General features: G+C 42.4%; 1 protein-coding gene and 1 pseudogene across 32 annotated transcripts in view; one reads left to right on the forward strand and one right to left on the reverse strand.

Moving 5' to 3' along the window:
- The window catches only part of SETD4 (SET domain containing 4), a 459,131-nt gene that overhangs the window by 346,241 nt on the left and 87,447 nt on the right, over positions 1-25,443 (reverse strand). For 25 of the 32 annotated variants that reach the window (XR_009502969.1, XR_009502983.1, XR_009502978.1 and 22 more), the window contains one exon: positions 3,207-3,308. The exons of 4 other annotated variants lie outside the window; for them this stretch is intronic. The gene's annotated coding sequence lies outside the window, so the exon portion shown is untranslated. Of the gene's footprint in view, positions 1-264; positions 337-3,206; positions 3,309-15,877; positions 16,208-18,799; positions 19,134-25,443 lie in introns of those variants that run through there. 3 more of the 32 variants (XR_009502990.1, XR_009502994.1, XR_009502992.1) reach the window with 3 other exon arrangements.
- On the forward strand, positions 5,403-5,812 carry LOC132365565 (large ribosomal subunit protein uL14-like; annotated as a pseudogene).

A 25,443-nucleotide genomic window follows, 5' to 3' on the forward strand; every position in this document is an offset into this window, starting at 1 on the left:
AAGCCTCTGCATGTGCGTTCTCCCCACCTGGACCACCTTCACCCCACCTCATCGCCAGGAGAGAAACTCCTACTCATCCTCCAAGGGCCAGCACAAGCATTCCATCCTCCATGAAATGTGTTTCTTAGAAACACTCAGCTTTTAATAAGGAAAGACATTTGAGTCAGTACCTTCTTTGGAAGAGACAGGAGAGTGGTCTTGACCTTGGAGAGAAAGTTACACTCAACCTCAGATAACCTGCATCTGAGCTTTTTCTTTCATCCAGTTCCCGTAACTAATGAAGAAGTGGACTCGGTACACCAGGATGAAAATCACGTTGATTTTACTACTAAAGCCCTAGGAAAATAAACAAGTCATGGAACCAGTCAGAGCTGGCAAGATCTCACAGGAAAATGCTCATGGAAACAAAAAATACACTTTGATATCTTCTGCCCTTGCAGAATATTTTTTCCACAGAAGTGTGTCTTTCACTATCATCACTATCCCCAAGAACTTGGGGGAAATAAGATGGTTGTATTTAGGGCCCACCCGAATCCAAGATGATTTTATCTTGAGACACTCAATTTAAGTACATCTGCAAAGACCCTTTTTCCAAATAAGGTCACATTCACTGGTTCCAGAGGAATGTACCTTTTGGGGGACCACCATCCAACCTACTACAGACAGCATGCCTCACTCTGATTGAAACCTTATCACTGACACCCCAGTTCTGAATCCTGGCTGACCACACTGCTTTCTAATTGTGGTTTCATTCCCAGGTAGCATGACCTCTCTGGAGTTCTTGAGACTTCAGCCTCTCTGCAGTTATGTTTCTTGTGGAAAATCAATGGATTGGAATTCTGGTTATACACTTGAGTCTCATAATTGACTCAAGTGTATAATTTCACTTGAGTGAAATAATTGTGTATCTGTGCTAGAGAGAGAAGAGCCCACCTCTTAATGTGTCAGCCCAATTCTATTCCTGAGCCTGCAGACGTGGAGCCCAATTGAAGCCTGGGAAATTAAGGTAATTTTCCTAAGGTGAGCCATCTAGGGAGGCCCCTAGAGAGACCGCCCACCGGCCATTCCACAGATGACCTTCCCTTGTGCCTGGCCAAGTGAGGACATAGAGGCAGAGAGGGCCCGAGCTCCTCGGGGAGCCAGTAGTCCGTCCAGGTCTTTCCACCCAGTTTTGTGCTGACCAGTGGTTTGGCCCTTTGAGTCAGTCTTCTGGAAGATAAGGAGTGGGGCCAGTCAAGATGGCAGAAGAGGTAGTGAAGAACCTTGAAGACCATCCTGAGCCCTAATGAACCATCTCAGTGAGCAATGCCCACTGTCCAAACACAAGCAGCCAGGAAGCCATGTGTAAGAAGCACATACCTCCTGAAGTGGAATTTGACATGCAACCTCGCCTCCTGGAGCAGGTGATGCCATATGCCAGCTGAAATCATATTTTCGAAGCTCTCCCTTAGCTACTATCTAAAAAGTCAGTAGAAACGATCTACACAGAGCCTTTTTTTTAACTGAAGTATAGTTGATTTACAATGTTTCAGGTGGACAGCAAAGTGATTCAGTTATATACATACATATACTTTTTCAGATTCTTATCCATGACAGGTTATTACAGGACATTGAATATAGCTCTCTGTGCTATGCAGTAGGTTCTTGTTGTTTATCTATTTTATCTATAGTAGTACACAGAGACTACTTAACCTATTGTGTGTTGCTGGTTTTGTTATTGCTGTGGGTATTTCTGCATGATTTCCAACAGATCTGGCTTCTTGGAGAAGCTGGTAGTTTTCCAGTGATTAGAACTATTCTCCATGAGAGGAAAAGGATGATAAACTAAGATCTTAAATGTCACGGTGACACTATGTGTGTGTCCTCAGAAAAACATTTCTGCTGAAAGATAAAAATCTTCTGGATGCTTTTATCTCTGAGCTTCTGGCAACTGTAGAAATTCCCTCATGGAGCACGTGGTCATTACCAGACCACAGACACTGAAACAGGGAAGAAGGACCTGATGTGAAAGGATGGAGGTAAGGGCAAGTTTGTGGGACCTGAGAGACAGAGCTAGCAGCAAGGAGCTTAGTGGCTCTAACTGAAGCCATCCTGGATTATGCTTTCTGAAGTTAATTTAACTTAAATTTACGTTCTTCTTTATGTGTGAGGTACATGGGCTATACTGAGTGTCCTGCCTAGCTTCCCTTCATTTTCTGTGCCAAAAATCAGCCTAAATGCTGTGTCTTCCCAGTCCCCCATCAATTCTGGCCAACCAAGTGGAAATGCAGAGGCAAGGAGTTCCAGCATGATCCTGTCCAGTCTCCTCCCAGTCACCTGTGTCACCAGACATAGATGAGAGATTGTCAAAAGTGACAGTGGGGGCTTCCCTGGTGGGGCAGTGGTTGAGAATCTGCCTGCCAATGCAGGGGACACGGGTTCGAGCCCTGGTCTGGGAAGATCCCACATGCCGCGGAGCCACTAGGCCCGTGAGCCACAATTACTGAGCCTGTGCGTCTGGAGCCTGTGCTCTGCAACAAGAGAGGCCGCGATAATGAGAGGCCCGCGCACCGCGATGAAGAGTGGCCCCCACTTGCCGCAACTAGAGAAAGCCCTCGCACAGAAACGAAGACCCAACACAGCCATAAATAAATAAATAAATAAATAAATAAATAAATAAATAAACCCAAAGTTTAAAAAAAAAAAAAAAAAAGTGACAGTGGTTTCTGGAGGCAAGAAAATGGCTTACCAGTATGAAGGGGCCAGGGAGAGGGCTGTGTACGTTTTGAATTTCATTTCAGACCTAACCTTCCCCTCAGTCTCTGCCTAATAGAAAAGAAATAGTGAAAGACTCACAGACTTAGAGAACGAATTTATGGTTACCGGGGGCGGGGGAAGGGGGGGGGGGGAGGGATATTTAGGGAGTTTGGGATTGACATGTACACACTGCTATATTTTAAATGGATAACCAATAAGTCCCTACTGTATAACACAGGGAACTCTGCTCAGTATTATGTGACAACCTAAATGGGAAAAGAATTTGAAAAAGAATAGATACATGTAAATGTATAACTGAATCACTTGGCTGTACACCTGAAATTATCACATTGTTAATTATAACATTGTTAATCAACTATACTCCAATATAAAATAAAAAGTTTAAAAAAGAAAAAAGAAAGAGTGAAATATTCTGAAAAAGATAAGCAGTGGAATCATTAAGTGCTTACTTTTAGGAGCAGTGTTCTAGAGACATACACTCACAGCTCTTCAGACAGGAAATAGCAATATAACTTCAGGAAATATCAATGATCTTCATGGCTTAGTATTTCCTGTAAAGGCGTAGAGAAAAGGGGGGGAAATGACATACTCAGCTTGCAAAAACTGCAGCTTCTAAAAAAAAAAGAAAGAAAAAAAACTGCAGCTTCTAACACATGCCAATTCTTACTTATTTAAAGGCTTCAAAAGTCAACCCCATCGTGAATAAAGAAACATCCTTGGTTGAGGTTACTGTGTTTATTTTGGTTATTTACAATATTCTATCACACTGACACTCCAAATGCTAAGTTTCCTACAAGGATTTTGGAATATGTCATGTAAACCAACGACTAGTTTATAGTAGATATTTTTGCTACATTGAAGAGTTTTTCATTCTCAGGTAACGATCAGACAAGAGCCTTAAGTGACAACTTTTTTAAAGCTGTCTGCTTTTTTAATGGAAGTTTTCTTTTTTGAAGGTGAAGTATGCTGTTCTTTATGACAGCTTTGTTGACACCAACAGAAATTCAAAGTAAAGCTCTGAAAGTGAATCAGGTAGGATTACCTACATGTCCTTGGAATTCAGCTCGGCTTATGGGAAATTTGTCAATTATTTTCATATTCCATTTCCCAGGAAAACATAGTCCATGATCAACAGAAGCTCATTATCCCAAAGCAGCCAATCAAGGAAGCATACCCTGTCACCAGGTGAGATATGGCTACATCTGGGTCAACATCATGAAGAAGTACATTAGCAACGTGTAAACATGAGCAGTTTCAGGAAGACAGCCTTTGCATTCCTGCCTTGTGTTTAATCGAAACCAGGACACAGAACTCACGCTTCCAGACAAAAGTCAACTCTGCTTTGACCCTTGCTTCCACCAAGTTCACTGACACTTCAGGAAAGCAGAGAGTTGCCTGGATGAAACCAAAGAATCTTCTGGCAACCCCCAAATCCTGCCGCTGACAGCAGCCTATACAGAGTGAGTCTGAGAAATGTAATACATCTTAGGAATGCACCTGAAAAACAGCAATATTATATCCACCAGGGGAAAAGTCTTCCTGGGGATTAGTGTGGGCTCTGAAACTTGATTCTTCCCAAGCTTTCATAATTGTTATCCCAATTAATGGAACTGCAGACACCATTCTTCTATTCCCAGGTACAATCATGTCACGTTCTTCTGAAACTCACAAAGCCATTTCCTTCAACACTGCCCTCCGGGAGGGAGTCTTGAGGTTAATGACCCTCCACAGAAGACTATCATTTACGTACTGTACAAGTGCATTTTCTTTGCATTTCAGTCATGCCCTGACCTTGGAGAGGACGATGGAAAGGGGGATGCCTGATTGCCTTCCCATTTATAAACTGATTATTTTCCTATTGGCACCTTCATTCTGCAATCACTGACATAAAATCTTTTACCAAACAAAATGTAAGAAATGAGAAATTGATTGGATTTCTAAAGTTTACTTTGAATTCAGCCATTAATAAGAGGTTCTTTTAAGAAGAGAAGTCTAGAGAAGTGACTCCACACCAGAACCCAGCTGTGCTACTTTCCGAGGAGATGCGGCCACATCCAATCAAAGTGTAGAAACTCAGTCATTTTTAACTGAATTGACAGAGAAGTACTATTTTTCTACCCAAAAAAAAAAAAGGAAGGAAAGAATGCTTTCATGTAGATCTACGCAAGCTAAACTTACACCAAAAGCTCATGCAAGGTCGATGAATAACAAAGTTTTCTGCTCCCACCACAGACTCCTTGCCATGACGTGGCCCTCCCAGACAATCTTCCCCAGAGGGCAGCTCAGCTGCTTCCTTTCTCTTCTGCAGGTCTTCATCCAAATGCCACCTTTTAGGCAAGGCCTTCCCTAACCACCTGTTGACAATTGTAAAGCCTCTGCCCTACCATGCCCACCTGCTTTCTCCACTCAACTTTCCTTTATAGCACTTCTATATCTGAGATTCTTTACATTTTGTCTAGTCCTTTATTCTGCTTATTGCATGTCTCCCCTCAAGAGAAGGGATGCTCCATGAGGACCAGGAGATAACAACCCCTAAACAGAAATCATCATGGAGCAGACACTCCGTAAATATAATGATATAAAATGTTTAAAATGGAAAGTCAAAATAAAATCACCCAGCTTTTTGTCGCTTTCCAGCATTCAAGATGTCAAAGCAAGGACATGGTGGGTCCTCTGGTGTGAAATTCCGGATTTCCTTGGGTGTTCTGGTTGGAGCCGTGATCATTTGTGCTGACAACACAGGAGCCAAAAATCTGCATATCATCTCCGTGAAGGGGATCAAGGGACAACTGAATAGACTTCCTGCTGCTGGTGTGGGTGACATGGTGATGGCCACAGTCAAGAAAGGCAAACCAGGGCTCAGAAAGAAGTGGTAATTAGACAACGAAAGTCCTACCGGAGAAAAGGTGGTATGTTTCTTTATTTTGAAGATAATGCAGGAGTCGTAGAAAACAATAAGGCGAGACGAAAGATTCCGCCTTTCACAGGACCAGCTGCAGAAGAATGTGCAGACTTCTGGCCCAGGATTGCATCCAATGCTTGCAGCATTGCATGATTCTTTGGTGTATTTGTAAAAAACTAAAAATAAAAATTATTTGCTCCCCCCCCAAAATAAAAATTAAATAAAATAAAATCGCCTGCCACGAACAAGTAACCACCTTCTCTCCACTAAGGTAGACAGTATGGTGAAGCCATTGCCCAGTGAGCCGAGGACGAAATAGGAGGAGAAACGTTGCTCATGCCCTGGCACACTGGATACTAAGCCTTGTGCCTTCCATTCCACCTTGGAGCCCTGATCCCTGCGCACACCTCCACCTGAGAGACTAGAGGGAAGAGGGGAGACGTTCCCTCTGGTTTCCAGCTTGCTTGTCAACTCACTGGTGAGTTGTATCCAGGACCGACTTCACGGGAATGCAGCCTGCATCATCCCACAAGTCTCCGCACTCGGAAGGGACCCTGTGTTTGGTTTAATGCTCTGCTGTCCATACCTTGAAATTCTTAATAATTTTACCTTCCAATTTGTCTTTTATAAGTGAAATTCAGTGGGACAATGGAAGATGCGTATGAGCAGAGGAGAGTCATGAAATAAAGGAAAAACCTTCATAGTTTAGTACCTTTAACGGCACTTTTCCCTACTTTTCAACAAGCAGCCCCATTTTCACTTTGCACTGGGCCCCCAAAATTATGTAGTCGGTCCTGGTTGTATCCATGTTATTTCTGGAGAGCAACAAAAACTTTCTAAGGTAGAGGAAATCCATTCTGTCCTATATGGTCTGTTCTCCCAGCTTGAAAGCAATGGGGTCATCTTTTTGGCTGGCAATCACCTCCATCACCAAGCTTAGATTCAATTAAAGTAGAAATTAAGGATAGCATTTGAGGCAATGAGTTGATTTTGGAGAGAAAGAAAAAAATAAAGAAAATTCTGTTATAAAAATAATTACTGAAAATGTTAACAACAGTAGCTTGGAAACTCTTTTTGTTGTCTGAGAACTTTTCAAAAAGTTATTTATTGAAATCATATGACTATATCTACTACAACTACACCATGTACGGAAAGAAAATGGTTTAATCCACCTCTTCCTGGGGAGAGTAGAGATTAGTGACATTACCCAAGGCGTCTCAAATACTGGAGAGAATTCGGCCATTAGACAATGACGCAAATTAATAAAAGGCAACGCGCATCTTTATTTTCACAACTTCCTAATTTTGAGAAAACTCTATGAACTCACAGGTTAAATTAAAATAAGAAAAAATTTAAACGAGCTGCTAAAAAATAAAAGTTAGATGGGTCATTCATAAATTAAATGATCATGACACCCAAATTTGGTAACTTGCAAGAAATAAAATAGTTTAACCTCATATTCCCAAATGAGTAATATTTTTCTAATAGCCAGCCCTTCCCTATGTCTCTATTTCCAGGATGCTGTCAAAGAAGATGCAAGACCTGAGCAGTAAAATCAAACACCTGTAGGGGCCACACATAACACAAATGTGTGACTCAGATTAGATACAAGATAACAGAGGAGATGGGACAGTAAGAACTACACGTGTCCCTTATAAAGAGGTGTTTCATTTCGTTTTGTTTGGTTTTGAAGGGGGCCTGTGTTAGTCTGGGTCTTCTGAAAAGCAAAAACCAAGAGAGGATTAAATGTACGAGTAATTTATTAAGGGAAATACCTATGAAAGAACATGGGAAAGGAGCCAGTCTCCAAGAGGTGACGGACCGTGATGCAGGTGTGACGTGAGGGAAGGAGAGAGGGAAGGAAGGGAATTTGCACGGATGTCTCCTGGGCTGCCTGGAGCTCCACAGAAAGTTCGCCAAGGCCACTGGGGGAGGCCTGAAGCCACCGTCAGAGGCGTCCCATCTCTCCCAGAAATGGATCTGCCTCAGTTTCCTGCCTCACTCAGCCTTGGAAGGCATGGCCTCAGTACCAACCAGTGATGGATGCCAAAGCTCAGAAGCTGGGGCTTCTGAGAACCACTGGAGGTACGAGGTCATTCTCACGGCCCTCAGGGTGCCCACAAAATACACCTGCAGACCCGCAGGTTGAGACTCTTCCTGGGCCCAGGTTACAGTTACTTTCTTCATTCTCTCGACATCTCTCCCTTGATGAACCACTGCTGTCTTCCTGTGTCTATACATCTCTTCAGACACAAGGAGAGTTTAGTCATCCAGTTCAGAGACATTGAAAGGATTCATCAGTTGAAAAACAGGACTTGCACTGCCAGAAGCAAACATTTTCAAAACCAGCTGTCCTTATAGATCTGTCGGAAGTCAGTCACTGAAGTTGCCTTCAGGCCAGAAAATCTGGATCAGGTGTCAGATTGTTCCATGTCCCCACAGAGGTCACGGTGCCCTTTGCTGAATGTGGTTCCAGAGCCAGGTAAGTTACGTAGGAACAAACAGCATTTTTTTAACCAGTTAATTTTATACCAGTTTTTGAAACATAAAGGAATCTCTCATCCTCTTCTTTTTATACAGAAAAGTGTTCCCCTTGGGAAAGTTCCAATGATCCCACAGTTCCTCCCATGGATACAGAAATAGCATCAGTGTTACACTTAGAAAGTTGAGAAGACAAAACCCTGAGCACTACCAGACCCAGGGCCTGTGAAAGTATTAGCAGCAATGTTGCCACACAGCAGGGCCGGAAGTATCATGGCTGTGTTCCCCAAGGGGGGCCTCAAGTTAGCAAAATTATTCTGCTGAAGGCTGAAAGAAAATAAAGAAGAAAGCTCCCTGTAAATACAGAACCAGTGACGAGAACAACAACAAAAGGGCATCCTTTTAAAAACACAAGTGAAATATGAAACACGAAGGAAGATTAACAGCTAAGCCTTCACAGGGGGGAACCAGAAAAAGAGGAAACTTTGTTGTTGATAATGTCCAAAATGCCACCTGAGAAAGCTGAGTGCAAGGGGCCTATCATGGGGAAACGATGGTCTTCTTCAAGATCTTTTCTCTAAAGGATCCAATGCCCCTAAAATAACATGGCATGCATTTTGGGGAAGAGATGAGTAGAGAAATACTTTGTCAAGAACTAACATGGGGTGATTGCCAGGGAGCAAGCAGACGACTGAATAAAAAGGGGAATGACAGTTATATGAAGGTATAGATTAAAGAAAAATCAACTAAGTGTAAACTTAATACATGTACATTTTATTGATATAAGTTATGCTTCAATGAAGTTGAAAAATCTTAACAGAAAAAAAAAAACTAACATGGGGTATAGAAGAATAAAAATGTGAGACTTGGGTGCGAGCCACATTTTACTGATATTGTTAACCAAGTGTGTGGTTACACTGTGTATTCTAAAAATGGAATCGTGACATGATCTGTGTGTTGCCTTTCCAGGTGATGTGTCTTCTACTAGGACATTCAAACATCCTCAAATCCATCCTGACCCCCAACAAACAGCCTGCCCTCATGTTTTCTTTCAGGAAATGGCAGCCCTGTCTATTCTGGAAACCTATCCATGTTGGAAAACTTCTCTTCTCCAGCCTTATACAACCCATCATCAAGACCTCTCGGTTTCACTTTCTCTTGACTCCATCTGCTTCTTGTAACCATAACCTCCACCGTGGTCTAAACGAAGGTCACTTTTTTCCTACTCTCCAGAGACAGCCATCCAACTGGTCCCCTTGATTCGACTCTTTCTCCACACCTCCCATCCTTCTCCAAAGAACAGCCAGTGATCTTCCCAAGACATAAATGGCTCATATTGTTCCACTGTAGTCTCAACCTCTCCGGTGGCTTCCAATTCTGCTTTAACTACAAAGACCCTCATCCTCAACATGCCCGACAAGATCTTCATGTGTGTAGCCCCCCTTGCTAATACATCCACCCCATCTGCTCAGTCCCTACATAGCAGCAACGCCGCCTTCTTCCGGTTCTTCAAATACTGTGCTCTTCGTTGCCTCAGAGCCTTTGCAAATACTGTTCCCTCTGCCCCCATCTCCTCACCTCTTCCCTCCTGCATTTCATGGAGTTCAGAAGGATTTTCCTCAAGAAAGCCTTCCCTGCCACATCCTTAACTACCCCGTCACAGAATAACTGAGGTCCTTTTCACACTTTTTGTAGCATGGTTGCCATTTTAGTGTATTTATGGGATGATTTGACTAATCTCTGTCTTTATATCTAGAGTGAGGCCAGGAACCATGTCTGTTTTCTCAATTATTTCCCTTGTGGCTAGCCCAGCACCTGGCACAGAGGTGAATAATTGTGTTGGATGGATGGATGGATAAGTACAAAAATATTATAAATGCATAAACCAAATACATCTTTCCAGGGGCAGAAATAAATTTCCAGTGTAGATAAACGCTAATGGGTAAATATACCACATTTTCAATGTTTTAATCGTTTTGAATAGGTAATACATTTACATGCTTCAAATCTAAAAGATATCCATTGAGAAGATTTGTTCCTACCCTGTATCTTTCTATTCCATTCTTCACCACCCCTATAAGGCACCCTACTTCTACTAGTATCTTATATCCTTGTATCTTCACGCAGATACAAGCAAATACATGTTCTTAGTTTCACTTTTTCTTACACAAAAGAGAGCATGCCATACACACTGTCAGTTTACCGAGAGCTTCTTACTCTTCTGTACAGGTGGGTGGTAGTCTGTTTATTTAACCCTTCCCCTCCTCTTTCTTTTTTTTTTTTTTTTTTTGCTCTTTCAAACAAGAGTGCCATGAATAACACTGTGCATGTGTCATTTTGTAGTGTCCAGGTCTAACTGTACAGTCAACTCCTACAGAAGTAGGATAGCTGGGTCAAAGTGTAAATACACTGGTAATTTTGCTAGATTGCCATCTATATGCATTTTAAAGTCTCATTTTAGAAATCTGTAACTTCGAAAAAAGGTAAGTTAGGAGATAGCGGGGTAAGCCTCAGAGCCAGAAATGTCTGGGTTTGAATCTTCGCTCTATTATTTATCAACTGTGTTAGCACGGGTTAGATAACCTCTCTGAGCCTCAGTTGTGTGGCTTCAAACAACTCCCAAACCTCCATCTGCAGCTGAAACTCTCCTCACTTGTCCCATTGCCAACTGGATACCTCCTCCTGTTTGCCCCACATCCTTAAGCTGCAAATATTGAAAACAGAACTCACGATCTGTCACTTAAACTGGATTCTATTCGTGCATTCTCCAGTCATCCAGAGACACAGAGACCTGAGGGTTTTCTTCCGCTCTTTCCCCTTCTACCCACAGTCCCAATCCAGTCACCAAATCCTGGTCATTCTTCTTCCCCAGTCTTCCTGGAATCTGTTTCTCCCTTTATTCTCTTTCCATCTGTCCCACTGTAGCTGTTCATAGCTTCCCAACTGCACTGTTACAAAAGGGACCAGGCAAGTTTTTCTGACTCTGGTCTCAGGGCCTTTTAGGACAATCTCGCTAACCAGCTGTCAAGTGATCCTTCTAGAACATTAACCAGGTCTTGTTTCTCCCTGCATGAAAGCCACTTGTTTGTCCTCCACCTTCTGGGGGCAGGTGTCTAAATAAACAGCATGTAAGCCGTATGAACCACAGCCTTCTCTCAGCTTCACCTCCAGCCCCTCGCCTGGCCTCTGGCTACAGCCAACTTCTGCCTTCCTCTGGGAACCCATCTCACCCAAACAGATTTCTCTTTGCACAAGGAACTCTTCCTGTATGTTTTTCATTCATTTATTCATTCAGCAAATATTTCTGAGTGGCTAAGATGTGACATTTATCCTTTAATTTAAAAAAAAAAAGATGTCTGGCATGCCTCAGATTACTGGACCCCCAGAAGCTTCATTGGTGCAACAGATCCCTGAATTTTCATAGGGTTAATCTCCCACCTCTGCTACACAGGTGTCTGACTAAGGCAGTATTTCTCAACATGGCACTATTAAAATTCGGGGACAGACAATTCTTTGTTGAAGGGTGAGGGTTGTCTCAAGCATTGTAGAATGTACATCCCTGGACTCTACCCACTAAATACTAGTTACTCACAATCCCCCATTTTTAACAACCAGAAGTGTCTCCAGACATTCTCAGCTGTACCCTGGGAGTTAAAATCCCTTGATCGAGAACCCCTGTATTAGGGCATCTATGATACTTGCAGCACCTTGATCAGTAAGTCCAAGTAGCATGATGTCATTAATAGGTGGGCAGAATGATGTTCGGTAGAATGCCAGGATGAGCAAGGTCCCAGCAGACATGTAGACAGCGAATGTATACTGCTGCCCTTGCCATGTGAAGGCCAACCACTCTAGATTCTCCCCGTTGATGGGGATTGAGAAGAAAGCATCTGCTAGATCAGTAGTCCCATAACCAAGTTTGAGAATGTGTGTTGATCTTCAACATTCAACACATTCAACACATCTGGTACAGCAGCTTCAAAACGGATTATCACCTGAATAAGTTTAAGGTGGACTAATAACACCTGCCATAATTCATCTGGTCATTACAGGGATGCAATGGGTAAATTGAATGGAGATATTACAGGAACCACCACTTTGCATCCCTTATGTCTTTGATGGTGAATATCTGTAATTCTTCCCTAGGATACAATATTATTTCTGATTACCTATCTTGAATAATGGGGGAACAACAGTTTCAGATAGTTTTATTTGGCCCTTCCTACCATAATGTCCCACACTCCACAAGTCAGAAAGCCTATTGGGAGTTCTGCCAACCATTAAATATATCTATCCTATTTGGGAATCTGAGAAATAACCACAGGGTAGTTTTGTGCACCCAAAGAGCCATTATAAAATGGACTTTGGAGAAGACTTAATTTGTCACCTGGCCTCCTAAAGCTGCTAATCTAACTATGGGACCAGTATGTGGCATTTCAGATACCCTGGTACTACTGTCAGCTTAGACCTTATATATAGTAGTTCTCAAAAAGTCTGGCTAGTCCCCATCCCCTAGCACTAGTTACTTGGGGAAATATCTACAGATCCCTTGAAGGGGAGGATTCGAGGAATAAATTTTCATGTATACCAGTGAGAAATAGTAATGTTCTTCTTCAAGAGGACCTCAGCCTCCCTTAGAATCTACAGATTCTAGACATGTAAACTGACCTACATTTGAAAACCAAGCAAGAAGCCATAATTTTCCACTGCAGGGACTGATGATAACATTCTGCTCTCCAGCTTTCGTTTTTGTTATTATTATACAATTTTAACAACACCCTAGTCAGCTGTCCATCTGTCTCCTGTCTAGAAACACCACAGTCTGTTAGTCATTGCCACACATCTCTGAAGGTTAAGGCACCCTAACTGCTACTCTGTGGTGCTTCCGGTTATAATAAGCATGGGTACCTTTGCCTCTGGCGGTTAAGAGCTGCCACCTAGTCTTTTAATTGTGGAATCTCATTACCCCCACTGACATCAAGGAGTCTATGGCAATGTTTATCACCATTAAGCTCAGCCTACAGAAGACAGACACCAACCTCTCAAAGATGTCAGTGAGCCCTTAATTTGTGACTTTGTATTGCCTTCAGAGGAAGTGTCCTACAGTCTCTTTCAAGAAACAGAGTTAAGTGGAGGGTTCTTAGGTTTTACATAGTAAATCCATTCTAATATTCCCAACTCTTTGAGCCTTACCCTTTCTTCACACTCCTGCACCTTCACTTTATCAACTGTAGGCCATCATCCTGCCTAAATGTCAAGGAGCCACCCCTACAGACCAGCTCCAGGTGACCATGACAATCTAACACCCCCAAGACCCACTCCTACACATCTTTGCTGGTGCACATTTGACGGTTCCTGTATGTCCTCTGACACATAGATTGTTTTCCTTGGAGCAGAGAGCTGTGATCAGACCTGACTCTGGCTATTACCCAGGAGACAACAACGGATGATAGGGACCGACAGTGAGAAAAACAATGGTCAGCTGTGAAGCATCTCCTCTGGGAGGTCATGGTGTGATCCCCTGGGAAGGGGAAGCTGATCTCTTCAAGTCATTGGGACAGCTTCTGCCAGCCAGGAAGCTTCAGGCCATTTGGGATCCAATATTCTCAGTCTCAACCAGGCAAATGTCACCATCCAAGGGTCCCACTTTTTTCCTCATCAGGGAATTTCCTTTGACATTGAGGAGCCACTAAGGCTGTACATTTACTCTTTACGTTTCTAACATCTTATCATCAGATCCTGCTTTAAAAGTCTTCTGCCTTGCAGCTTGAGGAGATGAGAACCCCCTTTACAGCTACCACAGGAATACCCTGGCTTTCAAAGAGAGGCTCAAGATAGCACCTATCATTTTTCTGCAAGGCTTCCAGAGCCTTCAGAAGTGATTACCCCACATTACCGTCCTAATATTTATTGCCCCAAAACGGATTGAGTGCCAAAGTGAAATGATATCCCCACACTTTACCTCCACCTCCTCCTCATCGTCTTTAACTTCAGATAAAGGCTTTAGTAATCGTGATGCTACCATATGTGGAGGGTTGTCACCACGCACTCACCACTGCCAAAGTCCACCAGAGGGCCTGCTTTCTAGAGCCAACCTAGGTTCCCACTCTCTTGGCCCAGGTTCTCTAGACAATAGACCCTGGGGCATATGTTTATTTGCTAGTACTTCATTCAAAGGTGTGATCCTAGAGAAGGGGGTGGGGGAGGGATAGAGCAGCGAGGCAGGGGAGAGGGAGCCCAAATGCACGAGGGCAGGGTACTGAGTTGGCCAAAGCTTTGTGACAGCCTGGCTGATTGTGCAGCCTCACGTGATGTCTTCAGGAAGGTTGTAGGAACTGTTGCATCTCAGAACAGTTTCTAAGGAGAAAGGAAAAAGAACTCATTGACCAGCCCCTTCCTATCTGCCGCCTCCCACTGGGTGAAGTTGGCCCCATGGGGTTTTCATCTCTCCACATTTCCAAGATGTCCCAGCCTCCTTCGGGGCGGTGGCCTCTTCTTGCTAGTCAGGCTGCACGGAGAGTGGCAGCTGCAGTAATCTGACGTCGTGACCACAGGAACAGAGCAAGTCATTGCTGGCGCAGCTCCAGCCAGCAGGCAAGAGGGAGGTGCAGATCTGGGCGGGTACAGAAGCTGAGTCTGGCACAAGCCCTGAACACTACCCTTGCATTTGGATTAAATAACGTCAATGAGTTGGATCTAAAGGAGGTCATTTCAGCACAGACACAAGATACAATAACGTGCGAAATCTTTTCTTATCCTTTTCAAATTCATGTCCTTAGATATTTTTTTTTTTTTAAGAAAGAAAGCTGTATAGCAGCTAAGATGTTGACATTTCCTTAATACATTCATTGAACTTGAGAAACGAACCACAGATTTTCAGGGAATTCTACCTGTTTAACCAAGAAAGTTAATGTAGGAAGCCAGAAATGTTTTAAATTATAAATTCTATGCCACTGGGCACAGTCTAACAGCTCACTACTGCTATTCTGTCAGATGGATTTTTTCTCTAACTAGTCAAATTGCATAAATTCTCCACTTCTATTTGTACTTTGTAGCCAAAGCTCCTTCAGCTTCTTACAGCCTCACCAACTCCCCAGCTGAAGGACGTCTCTGACTGCAGGGCAACTCCACCTGTGTGCTTGGGGGGAAGAGTTGACTTGTCCGAAACTACAATTTGGTAAAATACAAGACAAAGGGCTAGAGAGAAAGGAAAGGATTTTTTTTTTAAAGTCTCCCATTGGTACTTACCGTGAGCCAAATTGAATTTGAGGGACTTGTGTTTTTAATTGTAAAATGTACTATATCTGACTTCATTACAGATTCTGCTCTTAAAGTGACATATTTTACCTGGATTAGGAAAATTGTTCTTTAAATACTGCAGTGATGAGGAATATGGGATTAACAAACTACTATACATAAAATAGATAAGCAATGAGGATTTACTGTACAGCACAGGGAACTATACCCAATATCTTGTAATAACCTATAATGGAATATAATCTGAAAAAAAAAAAAAAAAGAATCACTATGCGGTACACCTGAAACTAACACAATATTGTAAATCAATTATACTTCAATTAAAAAAAAAAGATACTGCAGCAAATTTTTTATTGCTAAGTGTCATTTTGTGATATGAAGAATCACGACTTATTTTATCTGTTTTTTACGTTCAAATCTATCCAAAAATCTTTCAGGACAATATCCCGGTATTTCACATCGAACTTAGGGCATAGTATCCAAAACATGCTTCACTTTTGTATTAAATGAATAATATAATGCAATACAAAGCAATACAGACCAAAATCAGGAGCAAAAACAAAAATGTATTCGATGGCATGCGGGCAGATTTGCCGTGGCTGCAACGTCTCCTGTTACAGCCTACCCAACGTGCTGTCACCATATCATTCTGGTTTTGCGTTCAGTGAACCAGCAGTCACGTGGCATTTGGATGCCGAGACAGGGCAAAGTTTAGAGCATAGTCTTTCATTTTCATCTTCCATCCTCATGAGACGTGACGCATATGCAGCTACCTTTGGACTGCTCGACTTCCAAACGTCCACTCCCTCCCTGCATGGACACAGGCCCACAAAGGAACGAAACTGATAGCTCTGAAGCAGAGACAGCCCACACAAAGTTAACCAGCAAGAGGAATATGGAGTGGTTTGGGGCTTTTTTCCCCCAATAAGAATACCCTCTGTCAACATGAATCTTTTAGACGGGATCAGAAAGGGACTCCCTTAAACATCCAAGCAAACAACAGCTTCCCTTGGATCCCAGCCACAGCGCCCTCTGCTGGGTATCGAAGAGGGTCCCCCACAAGCATACTTTGCTTTAGACTCGACTATTTTTCAATTTATTCACTTTCTGGAGTAAAATGAGGAAGAAAATTATGCAGTTAAGACCCATGTAGGAAAAAAGACCTCACACAACAAAGGTATCCACTAAATGCTTGGTGAATGAATGGATGCATGAATGAGTCGATGAACATATCTGAGCATGACATGGCACAACAAGCATTTTTTTGAACCTCAGATCCTATGTAACCAGTCAAAGCTTTGGTCAGTTAAACTAAGCAATGTCCTTTTTTTTTTTTTTTTTTAATTATTATTATTTTTTTGTTTGGCTGTGTTGGGTCTTCGTTGATGTGCACGTGCTTTCTCTAGTTGCGGCGAGCGGGGGCTACTCTTCGTTGTGGTGTGCAGGATTCTCATTGCAGTGGCTTCTCTTGTTGCGGAGCACGGGCTCTAGATGCGTGGGCTTAGTAGTTGTGGCACGCAGGCTCAGTAGTTGTGGCACACGGGCTTAGTTGCTCCGTGGTATGTGGGATCTCCCCGGACCAGGACTCGAACCTGTGTCCCCTGCATTGGCAGGCGGATTCTTAACCACTGAGCCACCAGGGAAGTTCCAGCAATGTCTTTTTAATCTCTTTCTAAAATACTATAAACAGTTATCACGCTTATTTTAAAAGTAATAATACTAAAATATGGAAAATAAGAAATGGAAGTTCCCAAAGTCCTATTCCTTAGAGGTTATCTCCCTTAACAGTTTGCTGCATATTCTTCCAGGTTTTTTTCCCATGCATATATAGAATATACATACATATTTTTAATAAATGGGGTTCTAAACTGCATACTATTCTGAAAGTCACTTTTTTTTTTTTTTTTTTTTTTTTTTTTGCCCCACCACACGGCTTTCAGGATCTTAGTTCACCCACCAGGGATTGAACCCGGGCCATGGCAGTGAAAGCACCAAGTACTAACCACTGGACCCCCAGGGAATTCCCTGTAAGTCATTTTTTAAATCTAAGTCTCTATTACAGACATTTTACATGTCAGAATATATAGTAACTATATCTCACTTCTTTAAATGCTAAATAATATTCCATAAGTCATTTAACTTACCCCCTATAGATGAAGTATAATTGTAAGGTCAAAAATACAGGCACTTTTTAAAAACAGACATTGTCAAATTTGTCTCTAAAAAATTATACCACCATCATCAATACTGAGTACTGTTAGCCTTCTTAATATGTGTAATCTCATGGAGAAAATGCTATTTCATTGTTTTAATTTGTATTAATTTGATTATCAGTAAGGATAAGCATCTCTTCTGCTTATAAGCTATGTATACTTTTTCTTCTATGAATTGCTTTTTCATAACCTTCGTCCATTTTAAATTGGATTGTTAACTGCTTGCTTACGGATTTGTAGGCACTTAAACACTTCTTATATTAACCTTTTTAAATTACATATGGTGAATATTTTTCCCAGCTTGATATGCTTTTGTTTAATTGGGTTATATAGCTTTTAGTTATATAGAAGAGTTTTGTTTCACTGTTATCAAATATGTCATTCTAAACCATTTGACTTCTGGGCCATACGTCATTTTTTTTAAATGCTTTGCTCACTCCAACATAGTGAAAATATTTCCTATGCGCTTACTAGTATTTTAAAGATTTTTCTTAATGTTTAGATCTATAATCATTTCAGATTCACTTTTGTATGTGATATAAGTTAAAGATATAACTTTCTTTTTAAATGTTTTATTTCTTAAGTCTTAGCTTATTTTTTAATTTTACCAAATTATAGCCAGATGTGTAAACATAATGCGTTCAATAATTTATCCTTTCTTCACTGATGTACAACGCCTCCTTTATCATATACCAATTCTCCATACACAGTTGAAGGCTTTACGAGCAAAGACTAAGGTTTTCCGGAGAAGAAGCAATTCTGCCCAAGACTGCAACACGGAAACCCTGGCTGAGTCTCCAGCCTGCCTGGTCTGCCCTGTGGAGTCTGGACTCAAGACAGTAACATCAGCTCTCAGTATCCTGTTCATCTCTTGGTCTGCTCCTGGGCCAGCATCTCACTCTTTTAATTACTGTAACTTTATAGTTCATCTTCACATCCAGAAAAGTAAGACTCTCCTTCATTCTTCTTTTTGAAAAGTTTCTTGACTCTCCTAGAGGATTTGCTTTTCCAGATTAACTTCAGAATCAAATCTGCAATAGTACAATCATATACATTCTGCCTTGGAAGATTTCCTCTCTTCCTGCATCCAAAGTACACTAACTAGGCCTCTTTTGTGTGTTGGCCATCGTATGTAGGGACCACTCTTGCAATGGTTCCAAGCACCAGAGAGCCGCAATCTAAGATGTCATAGACTAATAAATAATACATTTCCACCGCAGTGGGGGAAATAAAGGATGACCTGGATGTCCGAAGAAGGTCACCTAACCCAGATTTCATGTCAGAAAAGTTTCCATAATAGGTGATATCTAAACATTGACATAAATAATCTTAGGAGTTGGACAGGAAAAACAGACAGAGGAGAGTATTTCGGGAAGACAGAAGAGCAGGGCAGTGAGGAAGAGAAGGCACATTGAGCCACAAGACCTGAAATGTCCAATGTGATTGCAACATGGCGGCCACGACCAGGGGCCTAACAAGCTCCATGAAGGCATCTGTGTTCTTTCCCAAGAGCAATGAGCTGCCTTAAAAAGGGTTGGACAGAAGAGAGTAAAGGAAATGAGTCAGAGACATTGAACAGTCATTGAGTGTCCAAGCATCCCCTCTTTTCCCAGTGAAGTATAGCACTGTCACAGGGGGCAGCACCATTGACCAGTTCTGGCCAATGGGCTGTGAGTGGAAGTGATTGACGGCATTTCCATGCCAAAGCATTTAAAAGCTGACCCTCCCACCCTGGTTGCCCCCAGCAACCTGGAAGCCACATACAGAGATCTTGGCTTCCCAATATGGAAGTGGCCTGGATCACCAGGTCCCTGAGTGGAGGACAGTGCCCTGAAGACTCGCCTGACCCACACCAGAATTTTCATGAGCGAGAAAGAACTCTTTATTGTGTAAGCCATGGAGTTCTAAGGTTTATTTATTGCTACAGTATTGCTACAGTACAGCCTGGTGCTAACCTGACTAGGAAAGTCTCCAAATACAATCTGATGACAGGGGATCCAGCTTCTCAGAGCTCCCCAACACCACTGAAAGTCCTTGTCTTCAGAAGCTGAGGATACTCCTTCCTCTTTGGGGGAGAAAAGAACTAGTATCAACAAGGCCATCGCTATGCCTTCCTGGGGGTTTACAAGCTACTCCGTTGATGAACACTTTGGTCTACTGAGCAGGCGTGAGATGCTTCCTGCACAGAGAACGTAAGTGATCTGCAATTTTCCACTCTCTCTCCCCCGCTTCATGGTTCTAGCTTTCTTTCTTATGTCCCCTTGTTCTTTCATCCCTGGCCTTTTTCCTATCTTTCTTCAGCAGTGAGATGGTGCTGGCTGATAACTCAAGGGTGGCCACGTGGCAGCACAGCCACAAGCGACGTCCTAACCTCCAGCCCCGCCGCACCTCCAGGAGGGACGACAGACTCCCTAGCACTGCTGCTGCAGGCACAGCAACCCAAGTTCAAATCCAGCCCAGTCTCTTTCCTCTTTGTACGCAGTTTGAGAGTTTCTTAACTTCTCTGAGATTTCATTTCCTATTCTGCAGAATGAGGATAGTGATACTTACTTGAGAGTCTTATGGGGATTATAGGAAAAGACAAATGTAACGTTCCCAGCACAGTGCCTGGCACAGAATATGAATTTCCTACAAGTCTGTTTCCTTTGCCCGTTCTCCTGAGGGAGAAACCGACCCCTCTCAGATCTCCATGGCTTAATCCTACATCTACCTATGTCGGCCTTTTGATGGGCAAAACTGCATTCTTAGGTCTGTGGAGGATACAAATGATCAGACAATGTAGCTGAGGAGGCAAGACGTACTCATAGGGAAAAGTTAGCAGGTTAATTATTAATTAGATGTGTAAATACCCGAGGGTTTAATATAAGCCATAAGCGCTAAAGAAATCCAGAGAAAGGAGAGACATGCTTAGGCTCCTGGGATTGAGGCTAAGGATTCAGCACAGGGAGGCGGGGATAAAGAAGCAGCTCCTGCTTTCCCGAAGGCCGGGTCTCCCATCACTGGGTCAGCATCCACTCTAGTTCAAGATGGGCTTCAGATTGATAGTCGTCCCAACGATGACAGAGCTGGAGAGAGATTTTCGGACAGGCTCTGTCCACTCACAGCAGATACATCTCTGGGTACTACCTATTGATTCGGGAGGGTATAACAAACAAACTTTCGTGAATGAATGTGCCCACCCTACAAAAGATTTTAGAGGGTCCCCTCTGTGTAAGGTACAAGGGTGGTCACTCCAAAGGCTATACTTGATATCAAAGGCGGGGACCATGCCGGGTACCCTTGCCAAGCCAGAAGCTAACACCAGCACCAGGCACCCAGAGGTTACTTACAGACTGTCATAGGAGGTTCCCAAGGCTCTGCAAACATGCCTACAAATGCCCTCAAACTTCTAAATAGGCGGGGTCAGCTCCTGATTGGGAATGACACCGTCAGCTTATTCAGCTGCACGTGTGTTTTAGCCTGGACGTAGAGTTCCTTTCAAAAATCTCACAAAGGTGGGGATCATTTAGTAAATGTACAGAAATTTCAAATCACTACTGTGTGAACCTGGAACCAACATAGTGTTGTAGGTCAATTATACTTCAATTTTTTTAAAAAAAGAGAGAAAAGAAAGGATGTAATCACAGTATTCTAATAGGTTCTGTCTGCAGTGAACAATATTTACATAATTAGAATGTTGCAAACACTAATTTTTGGCATAATTAAGAGTATGATAATTTGGGGGAAAGAATGAGGAAGGAGAGGTAGAGGTATTAACTCCTATGACAGTGATAAATCTAAAAATTGCTTTTTTCTTCTCTTTTTATTGTACCTATACAAGACAGTAAATGTTAACTAAACCTACTGTGGTCGTCATTTACAATATATATAAATCAAACCATCACACTGTACACCTTAAACTTATAGAGCAACGTGTGCCAACAGTTTCTCAATAAAACTGGGGGGGAAAAAAATCTAACAAAGCTCCAGCCACCACTCCCAAAGGAAAACATGAATTTTAGTGTGATCCTATCACATTAAGTATGCAAAAATATGCAAAGTTGCATATCAACATAATATGTCCACTGGCTGAAGACTCTCACATCAAATGGCATATTCAAAGGCCAGCATAAAAGCAAAACAAATGAATAGTGACTAGGTTAAAGTGTTCACTTCTGCTTCTTTTCAGAACCCTCTGGGTACATGAAAATGTAAGGGAATAACAAGTTGATCGTTCTTTAGACTTTAAGGTAAACACAGGCCAACAGTGTGACACAGCTACCAAAAAAACAAATGAGATCTCAGGATGGATAAATTAACAGAAGTATAGTGTCATAAGCAAAGGAGGTGACAGATCTCTGTACGTGAACGATCTGTGGGGTCTACATTGTTACTGGACCACTCCCGCAGGAGGTGAGAGTATTCTCCCTTCGCTCAGAAAGCAGTGAGGACATTCAGGCAGGAGACAATAAGGCAACGGAAACACCAGTGTCATCTTTAAACATTGCAAAGACCTCAGTATGAAGAGGGCTGGATTTTTTTCATATAGTTTCAAAGGGCAACTGAGACCAAAAGGCAAAATTGAGAGGGAGACAATTTTCAGCCAAATGTGAAGGAGACCTTTCCAACAATGAAGGCTGTTCAAAAACTGGAACAGTCTCATGAGGTGGTAGAAGCTTTCCACTGAAGCTTTCCTACAAAGGTGTCTTCCCACTTTTTTGGCTGCATGAAAATTTAGAGGAACATGAGATTCTTCAAGTTTCAAGGCAGGTTTTGTAGAAAGCATCCCTTAGGACAGAGAGTTTAGGTTGGGTGGCCTCAAATGACTGCATAGAAGCTAACCAAAAATTCTTGCTTCCTCAGATATTATTTTCCCCTATTACAAAGGTTAAGAATTTCCCGGGTCAGATTTTAAAGGGGCATTTAATCGGGTCATTAAAGTTCAGTCCTTTTCCCAGCTGGCAAGTCCTGTGCTCACTGGCCTTTGTGCGGTTCTGCCCTCTCCTCTCCCACCCCAAAGTCACACCCGCACTCTTGCTAAAAGCTGTGGACTCTAAGCCTCATCATTTATAATGCAGAAAGGGACTCATTGATTTTGTTCTGATTAGTCATCATAATGCTTTTCTCTTATATGTACTTAATCACTGTGGTTTCTCCAAGAATGGAAAGCTTTCCTTTCTATGGGAGACTCTAAATAGCTCTCTAAACAGACAGCAGCTGAGCAAACAGTGCAGAGAATTTCGGTGCCCTGTGATGAGAGCCGCCGCACCCTCAGCCAAGGCCAAGCAGCTCCTGGCACGGCAGCCAAATTACAAATAGCTGCGGAGTGATGCCTTTTGATCAACGGTGGATGCTTCCATTTCTTAAGAGAATGTTCCATCCAGCTTTGTGGTTAGTCACAAAGCCTGAAAATGATAAATGTACTAGAGAATCAGCCAGTGTTTCCCTTCCAGGACTAGGACCAGACGGAGGCCGGGCAGCACCGCTGCAACAGGAAATGGCCATGCAGCTGGCCCCCTGGCAAGGGGCCGGCATGAAATGCTTCTCCCTGGAGTCCTCATTTCTCCGCAGCCTTCGCTGCGCACCCTGCCTGGCCCGCTCTGCCTGTCTCCGCCCAGTGATCAGGACTTTCGTACTTTGCAATCTTAAGCACAGGAAACGCACAAGTCAGCACCCACAAAAGCGCACATCACCTCTTGCTCCTAAGGAGAATTCCCAGCAGCTGTTTAACAGGGTATATGCCCACTCACATTATCTAATTGCTGAGGCAGGATGAGATGGGGTGCAGAAAAAAAAAAAAAAAAGGAATGAATGACTCCTGTGAGATTGCAGACTGTTGAATAATAACCAGTTGGCATTCTTCCCTTAAGTAATGTTCTAGTGTCAGCGGGGGAGATGTAGGTTTGAGAAGTGTTGCAGCCTCCTCGTGTTCTAGGGGAAGAGGGCTGGCCAGGGGCTTTTGCTAAATAGAGAGGCTCCTTGGGGCTGGCGCTGGGAGGAGTATTTCCAGCTCAAAGCACCAGGGGATGCTGCAGCAGAAGGAAGGGATAGAAGAGTACAGTGTCTTCAAGGCCAAGGCCACCTGAGGTCTGACTCTGGGCATGGTCAGCCTCCCAGAGGAGGCCACAATGAACTTGGAGCCTGTCTCCTTGGGGGCAGGACTGCTTGGCTTCTTGCTCTGTGGGAGAAAGTACGAAGCCTTGTCTTTAATTTGCATTTTCTCATTAAGTGGAGTCAAGCCCTTTTACATCTGTGGATATTGTGGTTGCCTTGACTGGGTAGTGTCTTTACATTCCAAATTCCAAATTACCAGCTACAAACACACTTTTATTTATTTGCCATCTGTCTTTACACAACCTGGAACACACTCAAAGGAAGCTGAGCCTCATGCTGTAAAATCATTATTTTTCCCAGGTTGTGCCGAGCTCAGGCTACAGAACCCTGACCGCATTACTAAAGTTGGGTCTACCCGGGCCAGGTCTTACTGCTGAACATTGACCAGAGGCTTTTAACTACAGGACTTGGTGAGGGAAGTTTATAGTAGTACAATCCTACCTCAAGAAACAAGAAAAATCTCAAATAAACAACCTAACCTTACACCTAAAGCAATTAGACAAAGAAAAACAAAAAACTGCCAAAGTTAGCAGAAGGAAAGTAATCATAAAGATCAGGTCAGAAATAAATGAAAAAGAAATGAAGCAAACAATAGCAAAGATCAATAAAGCTAAAAGCTGGTTCTTTGAGACGATAAACAAAATTGATAAACCACTAGCCAGACTCATCAAGAAAAAAAGGGAGAAGACTCAAATCAATAGAATTAGAAATGAAAAAGGAGAAGTAACAACAGACACTGCAGAAATACAAAGGATCATGAGAGATTACTACAAGCAACTATATGCCAAAAAAACAGACAACCTGGAAGAAACAGACAAATTCTTAGAAAAGCACAACCTTCCGAGACTGAACCAGGAAGAAATAGAAAATACGAACAGACCAATCACAAGCACTGAAATTGAAACTGTGAATAAAAATCTTCCAACAAACAAAAGCCCAGGACCAGGTGGCTCCACAGGCAAACTCTATCAAACATTTAGAGAAGAGCTAACACCTATCCTTCTCAAACTCTTCCAAAATATAGCAGAGGGAGGAACACTCCCAAACTCATTCTACGAGGCCACCATCACCCTGACACCAAAACCAGACTAACATGTCACAAAAAAAGAAAACTACAGGCCAATATGACTGCTGAACATAGATGCAAAAATCCTTAATAAAATACTAGCAAACAGAATCCAACAGCCCCATTAAAAGGATCATTCACCATGATCAAGTGGGGTTTATCTCAGGAATGCAAGGATTCTTCAATATACGCAAATCAATCAATGTGATACACCATATTAACAAACTGAAGGAGAAAAACCATATGATCATCTCAATAGATGCAGAAAAAGTTTTCAACAAAATTCAACAACATTGATGATAAAAACTCTCCAGAAAGTAGGCATAGACAGAACTTACCCCAACATAATAAAGGCCATATATGACAAACCCACAGCCAGCATCATTCTCAGTGGTGAAAACCTGAAAGCATTTCCTCTAAGATCAGGAACAAGACAAGGTTGCCCACCCTCACCACTATTACTCAACATAGTTTTGGAAGTTTTAGCCACAGCAACCAGAGAAGGAAAAGAAATAAAAGGAATCCAAATCGGAAAAGAAGAAGTAAAGCTGTCACTGTTTGCAGATGACATGATGCTATATGTAGAGAATCCTAAAGATGCTACCAGAAAACTCCTAGAGCTAATCAATGAATCTGGTAAAGCAGCAGGATACAAAATTAATGCATAGAAATCT

This window comes from Balaenoptera ricei, chromosome 4 (genome assembly GCF_028023285.1).
Source record: "Balaenoptera ricei isolate mBalRic1 chromosome 4, mBalRic1.hap2, whole genome shotgun sequence".
NCBI classification, from domain to species: Eukaryota; Metazoa; Chordata; class Mammalia; order Artiodactyla; family Balaenopteridae; genus Balaenoptera; species Balaenoptera ricei.